Source organism: Motacilla alba, chromosome 9 (assembly GCF_015832195.1).
Source record: "Motacilla alba alba isolate MOTALB_02 chromosome 9, Motacilla_alba_V1.0_pri, whole genome shotgun sequence".
Classification (NCBI taxonomy): domain Eukaryota; kingdom Metazoa; phylum Chordata; class Aves; order Passeriformes; family Motacillidae; genus Motacilla; species Motacilla alba.
This window is the reverse complement of record NC_052024.1, coordinates 3,149,636-3,159,057: the sequence shown is the minus strand read 5'-3', so window position 1 is coordinate 3,159,057 and position 9,422 is coordinate 3,149,636.

Sequence of the window (9,422 nt, the reverse complement as noted above, 5' to 3'; positions counted from 1 at the left end):
TGGCTCCCCTCTGCAGCAGATGGTGTGAGTAACCTGGCCCTGTTTCCACCATCAGTGAGCAGCAGAAGGTGCTGTCAGGTTGTTGGATGCTGTAGATGCCTTGCAGTTGTTACAGTTTAGCTGTGGAAAATTATGCTCCCTGACAATTTAGTAGCACAGTTGGTATTAAGCAAATGTGAATATTATTGTCTAGAAAATGGTATAGGCCTCTAATCAATGTGATTTTCTTATTGCTGTGAAATTATCTGTGAAAATGTCAGCTCAATCTGATTCTTTGGTAAACTGTGTGCATTATTCCATGGGATGGTTAAGTCTGGGCAGAGGACCTACTTTCCCTCTGGCATAGAGATGTTTGATCAGTCCCTCACCAGTTCTACCACATGAATTACTGTGGAGGCAATTATTTTATAATCCCATTTTGGATTAGAGTTGGCAGCATTGTCACTAGGTGTGAGTCAGGTTTGATATGCTTTGTGATGTTATGGTTTTACCAAGGAGATGGCCCAGCAGTGGGCTAAGTCCCTTTTCATGCTGATGTTGATAGGAATTTTGGACATTATTTGCTGAATCTTAACCCCTCTAGCAAATTATTGGGCACCAAGAAAAAGCTGTAGTCAGAGTGTATTCATTAGGGTCTGTAAAAATAACAGTTTTGTAATATACACATCCTGAAACTCTTTTTGACTATTATTATTCAGGCTGCATTAAACCCTTAGTTTCTTTGGGCTGAGGCCTTTGTACAAAATACTGTCCTGATGTAGATGGTTTGTAGAAGTGGCTCACAAGCATAAAGATGCACCAGCATGAAAGGATCCTGCAGGTCCTCTGACCCCCTGCTGCAAAGGCTTCACACAGGGAATTTTGGCCCACGCTCCTTCCTTCCCTTCTGCAGACCATTCTCATCTCTCTTTGATGGCACATTGGAGAGGGTCAGTGCAGGGCCAAAAGGTTTGGCTTTAGCTCTGTCTGGGGTAAAAATGGGGATCAGTGGTGGTGAGGTATGGACAGGCTGTCTTGGTCCTGTTTCTTCCATGATGGGGAGGAGGTAACTGAGATGCACAGAGGGAAGGAGTAGAGATGGAAAAGACAGATTATAGATAGCAAGGAGAGCAGACAGGAACTGTGAAGACCTCATACAGTAGCTTGGAACTTGTTTGTTTCTAGCCCAGAGGAAGTGACATGTTAAAAGCTTCCCTCCATTGGAAAAGCCAGGGTGGGTAGCCAGCTTTCCTGCCCAAGCATCCAGTTCAGCCCTCAGCCTGCTAGGTACTGCTGCCTCTCAGCTGCATGTTGTTATTCCCACTTCCTGGCCATGCAGCAGCTAAAACAACCTAGTGACCTTCAAGCAGCTGACAGGTCACCTGAACTATGTATTGCACATAGCTGGTCATATGGGAATAAATCACACATGACTCCATTTTCTTCATGGTGGAAAAAGGCCATTCTTTATTCACATAACTCCTTTTTATACAGTGTTACAGACCTCATGTGGGACTCCAATTGGTCAGTACTTTTCTTGCAAATTACTTTGTTGGTTAGTAATAAGCTGTTATCCTGTACTGATTGGTCACACAAACCCTGGATACCTGCAGGATAGGTGTTTGTAAATAGTTTTCATTTTTCTATCTAATGGTGTAAAACCAGTTTATACAGATGCAAGTTGTTTTTTACCCAGGAACAGATTGTTATGTTAATGAACTGCTCACACCAGGATTGCTTTCATATGGGAACTTGCAAAGTTCTTGACTTTGACTTAGAAGAACTTCTTCTAAGTTCTTGACTTAGAAGAAATGACAGGTCAGCCAGAGCAGGCCTGATTTTATAAGGCTTTTCTTTATAAGTTTTCTTCCTTACTGCAACAGTCATGACTCCTGGCCTAGTCAAACTCTGGTTTCACTCCTTCCATTTAATGATTGTATAGGACAAGGGTAACTCTGTGTCTGTGCCAGCCCTACTGACACTTCCTCAGCTGGATGTGTGCAGACTGTGCTGGGAATTCTGGCATGTGGGATTTGATTACAGCTGCTGTGGGTGTTGCTCTGTAGAACAACTCTGGATATCACTGCAGTGCTTTGTTCAGAGATCAGTGCAGGTTTGTACCATTGATAGAACTTGTGAGAGAGGTCTGGAGCTGCACATCCTCAGTTTGTTTACAAATAGTTTTGCTCCCTGTGTTGGAGGTGAAGTAAATAGGATTAGAGATAGAAAGCTGTAGGAATAAGGGCCCTGCTGTGAGGGTGACAGTACAACAGACAGGGATTTTTGTGAGGATTTGGGGTTAACTTAACTCTCCACAGACCTGCGTCTGAACTGGTCTCTTGCCTCTACCCAAGGGTCTGGCATCAGAACTTCATCTGATCTGGTTTCCCTTCTCTCCATAGACTGCTGCTATGTAACTGTAGAAATGAAGAGTTCGTGCATGCCTGAATGGTGATGCACCTCTAAAAAATTTGTTCCCAGAGGTGCCTGTAAATTTTTACAGAGGAGGAAACCTTTCAGAAATCATTGGAGCTCTTTCAGGGGTTTCCCAACTTGTGTTCTCTCCCAGCAGACCTTTTGCACTCCCTGTTCTGTAGGAAGGAGTAATTGTTTTTTTTTTTTTTTACTTTTATATTTCTGCTGGATGTTGCAAACTGACAGCTGCAAGGACAGTTTTGTAGTTCATCTGTGCTATGACTGGAATTTAAGTTACTCTGTTGGATTTGTGCCTTGATGCTGAAAGCAAATGGCTTTACATAAAGGATGGTCTTTGAATCAAACAATAGCATGTAACACATATGCTAGTTAATATCTAACAGCTATTTTCTTTAATGAAATAAAGTGCAAATAAATCTTAGCCATTTGAACATGTTTAATCAAGTCACACATCTCTATCTTTTGCAAATTATCTTAAGGATAATAGTCAAAATAGCAAGCAAATTTTGTGTTATAGAATATGCTGAAATTCATTGATAACATAAAAACTACTCTATCGAAACTAATTTAGAAGCTTATTTCAGACACTTCATTTAATATGTTAATAAAATAAATTGTAATTGTAAACAGCAGCCTCAAAGCGTGAGTTACTGAATTAACAATGGGATGCAGAAAGATGCAAGAAGTTAAAAGGACAAAAGCCTACTTGAAAACATCTAAATGTTTCTGATACCTACATTGTCTGGTGAGATTCCCTTTCTAAGCCAGTTGCAGCTTTTAACTACTTCCTCTTGGTTTTACTTCTTTTTTATTGTAACGAAACTGCAGTATCTTGGCAACAAATTACTAAAAGCGTGATAATGCAGTGGGAGTCATGCACTAAATAGGTGTTAAGTGAATAAATAAGTGAATTTACTGCCAAGGAGCAGCCCAGGCCGGGCCTGCAGATGGCGGCCGGCCTGGGCCAGCGTGGGGCCCAGCGAGCCACAGGGGTGGCCTTGGCCTGGCCATGGCCCCACAGCCCGGGCTGCCACAGCTCTCTGCAGCTGCCAGGGCATCTCCCAGAGCACCGCTATGGCCAGCCCTAACAGCACCCCAGAGTGTGCCAGGGCGCTCGGCAGCGAATCCCACAGAATCAGCGAGGTGGCAATAGATCCTTATGGTCACCCAGTGCCACTGGCATCCTGGCAGCACCACCGTCACCCCAAAAGCATGTCCCCAAGGGCCACCTGTGCACAAGTCTTCATCATTTCACAGAAGTGACTCCACCACCTCCCTGGGCAACTTCATCCACTGCTAGAAGTTTCTGTCAGGGAATCACTTCTAGTACTCACTCTGATCCTCTCCTGTTCTCATCGAGGGTCATTTCTTCCCATGCTGAAAAGATTCCCTGCAGGACATTTTGGGATTATATCTGTGAGGAACGGGCACAGAAGGGAGATGTTGCTCCAAGGATGTGACTGCAGGACTGTGATGCACAGCATTCTTCCAAAACAAACAGAAGTTTAGTTTAAAAAATAATAGTAGGAAAAATAGCATACAAACCCCCCCTCACAAAAAAAAAAAAAAACAAACCCTGAAAAATCCAAACAATGAAAAAAATACAAGTAAGAATAAAAAGATGGTGGTGATGATGATGATGAAGAAATAGTAGTAATAAACAAGAGGAATAAGAAACAGGAACAGGATAATCATAAAAATAATAAGTTAAAGGAGAATAAGGAGAATGAGAATAGGCATAAGAAGATGAATAGGAAGAAAAAAATAGTAGTAAATAGAAGAATATAGAAAAGAATAAGAGTGAATATAGGCATAACAAGTGAATAAGAATAATTAGTACAAGAATAAGAAGAATATTACGAGGAAAAGACAGAAATAATAGTAGTAGCAGTAAATAAGAATTTTAAAAAACCAACTAGAAATAAGAATAAGATTAAGGTGAAGAAGAAAGAAATAGTAACTAAAAAGAAGATGAATGGAAAGAATAAGAATAGTAAGAATAAGAAGATTAAGATGAAGAAGGGGAAATAGTAATAAGAATAATAATTATATCAAATTGAAATATCCATCCACACATCTGCTTGAATCCCAGAATTCAAAGAAGAACTGTACATATCCTCTATTTCCAAGTCAATCTCTTTTACTCTCTGAGACCGCTTTCCTATTTCTATCTCTCTCCCTCCCATTCCTTCTTCAATATAATCCATGTCCAATGAAATCCCTCTGTTATCCTCCTACAGTCTCATTTGCACCTTCACTGGGGCAGAGGCATCTCTCCCTCATGGTATCCTAACCCATGGGAAGAGTCCCTTCCAGCCTCCAGCATTCCAGGATTCTGTCCCTTCCCTTCCCTTCCCTTCCCTTCCCTTCCCTTCCCTTCCCTTCCCTTCCCTTCCCTTCCCTTCCCTTCCCTTCCCTTCCCTTCCCTTCCCTTCCCTTCCCTTCCCTTCCCTTCCCTTCCCTTCCCTTCCCTTCCCTTCCCTTCCCACAGCTGGACAATGTGCAGCAAAGATCTTACAATGACATTTCACTGCAGCCTCCGTAACTCCATACAGGGTTGGTTTAGCTCCTGGACTGGGAACAAAAACCAGGGGAGCATCTTTGGCTGGGACTGCCACAGGTAACAAGAGACACTTGGAGGGGAAAAAGGGCAGAAAAAGGAAGGCAGGAGAGAAAGCAGGACAGATATAGCAGTTAGCGGAGAAGGTGGCACTCTGAAAACCAAACTGGAGCTCAGGAAAAAAGGAACAGGACAGAAATTAGGAATTCTGAAACTTTATTTATTATTCTTCTCTGAGAAAACTGTGCCAGGACCTCCGTCCTGGGTCCTCACAGGGAAGAAGTATTTCAGGATTTCCGGGATTCTTTCAGGGATGCCCTTGACTTTCTTGCTTCCCTCTGCTTCCAGCTGGAGAATGTGCAGCAGAGCACCTTTGCTGTCTGCTCTGGGAGCCCACCCAGCTGCTGGAGCTTGTCCTCTGCCCCGCACAGCTCCCTTGGTGGCAGGGAAGGAGCAACAGCCTGGCAGGCTGGGAACTGCCCTGTGGGATCCATGGCACACACTGCAAGGGGCTGGAATTCCGAAAAAAGATGTTCCTGTCCTTAAAGGCAAAGCTCTGAAGGGGCTGAAAGCCAAGTGGAGCAAGATCTGATAGTGACGTTTCACTGCCAGCCTCCATAACTTCATCCAGGGCTGGTTTAGCTCCCAGACCTAAAAAAAAAAAAAAAAAAGAAATCAGGGGAGCATCTTTGTCTGGTAGGTGCCCTGGGTAAAGAGAGACACAGTGAGAGAAACAGAGCAGGGAAAGGAGGGCACGGAGGAAGAAGGACACTGCAAAGAGCATCACTGCAACAGTGAGGGGACAGGAAACCTTCTGTTGTATAAATATCAACAGAAACTCTGGGTTTGGTTAAGGTGTCTTTGCCAGGCCACTGAAGGCCTCTGGTGTCCCATTCTCTCTGAAGAAACTCTCTCTTTTTGCCCATCCTTGGCAGTGTCGATGATGAGGCAGAGGGTGCCTTTGTTTCAGTATATTCAGCAAGCAAGAGGCAGGACAGTTCCACCAGGATGACTAGATCCATAAAAAGTCAAGACACTGAAAAAACCACAGTTTTATTCCTGATACCCAAAAGACAAATTTATTGAGGATCTGCTGGAGCTTCCGCTGTTTTACTACTTAGTCCTGCAGAGAATGTGTCCAAACCCTGTGGCATTCACATTCTCTGAAAAAATCCCTTTGCCCAGGATTTTTCTCCTGGGAAGCTGAGAAGCCTCAGAGAAAAGGAAAACAATTCTTATCTCATTTGCTTCTCCTGTGTTGTGCTCACATGTGGAATGTGTTTGGAGATTGTTTACCCACAGGTGATTGTTTCATTGGACTCTGGTGGGAGTTATTTCCCAGCAAATACAATAAAACCCTAACTCTCTGAAAGGGTGACACAGGGTTTTTTTCTAGATAAGTAGGATTATACCTACAAAGCACCTGGGTCATCTCTTTTCCTTAATTCAAATTACTTCCTGTCCTGCCTTTAGCTCTCATTCTTTACACCAAAAAGCCTGTTCTCGGTTGGCTTTTATAGCTGCAACTGTTCTGGCTGTCTTTGCAGCTCTCCAAGGCATTCAGTCTCAGACAGGACACCTGATTTCTGAAATTCCACCCATGTCCTCATATACCCCAGCATCCCCAGCCCTTCTCCACAGAGCTGATTCCCCAGCCTGTGCTGCTGCCTGACCTCGTTTCTTCCCAAGAGCAGGACCTGCTTTTGCCTTTGTTGGATTTCCAAAGGTTTCTCTCTGCCCATCTCTCCCACCTGTCCAGGGCTGCACAGCTCCACCCCTCCAAACTTTTTATCACCAGGGACCTCCCTGAGGAGCCATTAACCCCACAGGCTCTGCCTATCCTGCTCCAGCTCCCTGCTCCCAGCTCACATCATCTCTACGTTTATCACTATTCCAGTTTTTTTGCTCCATCTTTTCTTGCAGAGCAAGGAAATAAGAAAAAAAATCCAGGTGGATTACAATTAAATTATGCTGGGATATTACAGAGAACATGAAAGACAACAAAACTGAAAATTTTCTAAAGCAAAAGCACTATTACACTTACAATAACACCTATCAAGGAAAAATCTGTTCCCTAAAATAAGGAATAAATTTAAAAGTCACATCAACTCAAGGGGGTACCAATTAATCAAAACAATTCACTTGCAGATGCTTCACAGTCACTTTTTAAAAATTGAAATGATTTCTTTACTTGCTTTTCTAGTGTTGGCACAACGAAGATTTAAGCTGATTTTGATGCAATCTTAAAAACCAAGTCATAACTGTAGTTTAAAATAGTAGGGGTTGTTTACTCTTCTTGGTTCTATGTGCCAATTCAAATACTGAAAAAAAAAAGATCAAAAAAAAGCACTAACTGCCAAAATGAACACCTCAGAAATGCCAAAGTCATGGTGTAAAGTACAGAGAAATACCAAAATCACTGATTTTTAATGCAGTATGAGTAGTGTACAATTAGCAAACTCCAAGTGTGTTCTGGATTCACATGCCCACACACACCCCAAGTGTGCACCTTAAATAAAATTAAATACTCATTAGCTGGGAACAGTCCTGGGTGTTTTTTATGAAGATGTTGAGTTGCTAATTGAATTTGAAGCACAACAGATACTTAGTACTCCATCCAAAAGCTGCTTTTCCCTATATATATTAGGTGAATATATTTGTGTGGATACATACAAACACTCTTCAGATACCAAAGTAATTTAACAATATCAGCCAAACAGTTTCTGCTTCCCGAAATGTAGGAACTCAAGCCATGAGCTAAAAACCTCAGCAATTCCAGAGAGGAAACACTGCAGTGATGCCACAGTAAACACCAATTCTGATTAAAACACCTGAATTTATAATCAAAAAAAAGTTTAAAAATACTTTTGGGCACAGCTTCTGCACAGAAATCTTCTTCCATGAGAGTCTGCTAACTACTACAGAGCTACTCAAGGTGTAAAGCGTTACTCCAGGTTGTGCCTGGGCCAGCAGGGCAGGGGTCAGAGCTCTGCAGTAAATTCCTGCCATCATGCAGCTGGGAGATTAGGGTTGGGAAAAGAAAAAAGAAAACAAACACATCAAGCCCCAAAGCCTCACTGGCCAAGTCTCTTGAGAGTCAGAGGCCTTGTAAAATGTCCCCTTTGTCTTCCCTGTTTGATGCCAAACTCCTGATGGGAGGTTAAGAATAAAGCACAGGGGGTATGGAAAGAAGAATTTAACAAACCTATTGCATAAAACTTGTCTTGGACTTTGTTTTTGAGCGTTTTTCAATTTTGCTCTCAGAAAGTCATTCAAGTTTCATGGAGCTTCCATGGAATTTAAGTCAAATATTTAAGCTGTAATTTTTAACCCTCTCTCTATTTAGGCAGTAAATTGCCTTTTGATTCACTGTATGAATTCCATAGTTATGAACAAATCCTTCACATGGGTGATTTTGGGGTTACTCTAATATTTGACTCTCCAAAGAGGCTGGGTGGTACCAAAGTGAATTAAAGCGAGAGCTAGGTGTGCTCTGCTCAAATCCCTCTTACATCTCCTGCTCTTTTTCTAGGAGAAGCACACAGTCTTACATCAAAAAATGATTTAAATTAACATAGTCACAGCTGTTTGCAAGAAACCAAGGGCTGGAGTCAGCCCAGGCTGAGAGAACTGCCCTGTGCTCTGCTGGGGCATGCAGTGCACTGAAGCAAAGACAACTTGCTCCTGCCAAGGCCACAGTGCTTGCACAGTGCTCTGCAGGTGTTTGCTTTCCTTTGAGCCACATCTGCCCAAGCATCCTGCAGCCACAAGAGTACTCTGGAAGCCCAGTCAGGTGCATCTCACTCCCCAGGCAAGGCTCTGTGTTGGATTATACCCTTTTCTGACCCAGAGATGGGGTAACTGAGAGGTGTTTTAGAATCTTTTATCCTATTTTTAGTTTTATTTGAAGAGTGAGATAATGTAGGTGTTATAATTTACATTATTATAATTAGAAGTTAAATATTTCTATGGTCTTTTTTTTTGTAAGGCCATCTTTTGAAACTCGTTTCTAATTTCATTTCTCTCAACAGTGTCTGTCTTATTCCGTGGCATTTCTAGTTCAGCATTTGTTATATCAAGATTTGTATATAGATGCATACCATGTGAGCTTTCTGTCAGGTTTTGAGAATTTTCTACAGTTCCCTTTCCCACAGATCTGCATTAGTTACCTGTGCCTGCAGACCTGATCCCTCTGGGCTGGTTTGTGTCCAACAGGCTGTGAGCCTGATTTGGCTGCCCCTGGCATGGCAGTGCAGCTCCTGGGACTGTGAAGGCATTTCTCTTGATTATAAGTTGTTAATCAGGATAAATTATTATTTTAATTTTATTTTGATATAAGACACAGAAGAATTTTCTAGGGGCACAAGTGGCTTTTTGTTCCCATACAGAAGTAAAGATGGTGCATTGATTTGCAGCAACATCTTGAGTTGGTGCCTTCAGGCACAAA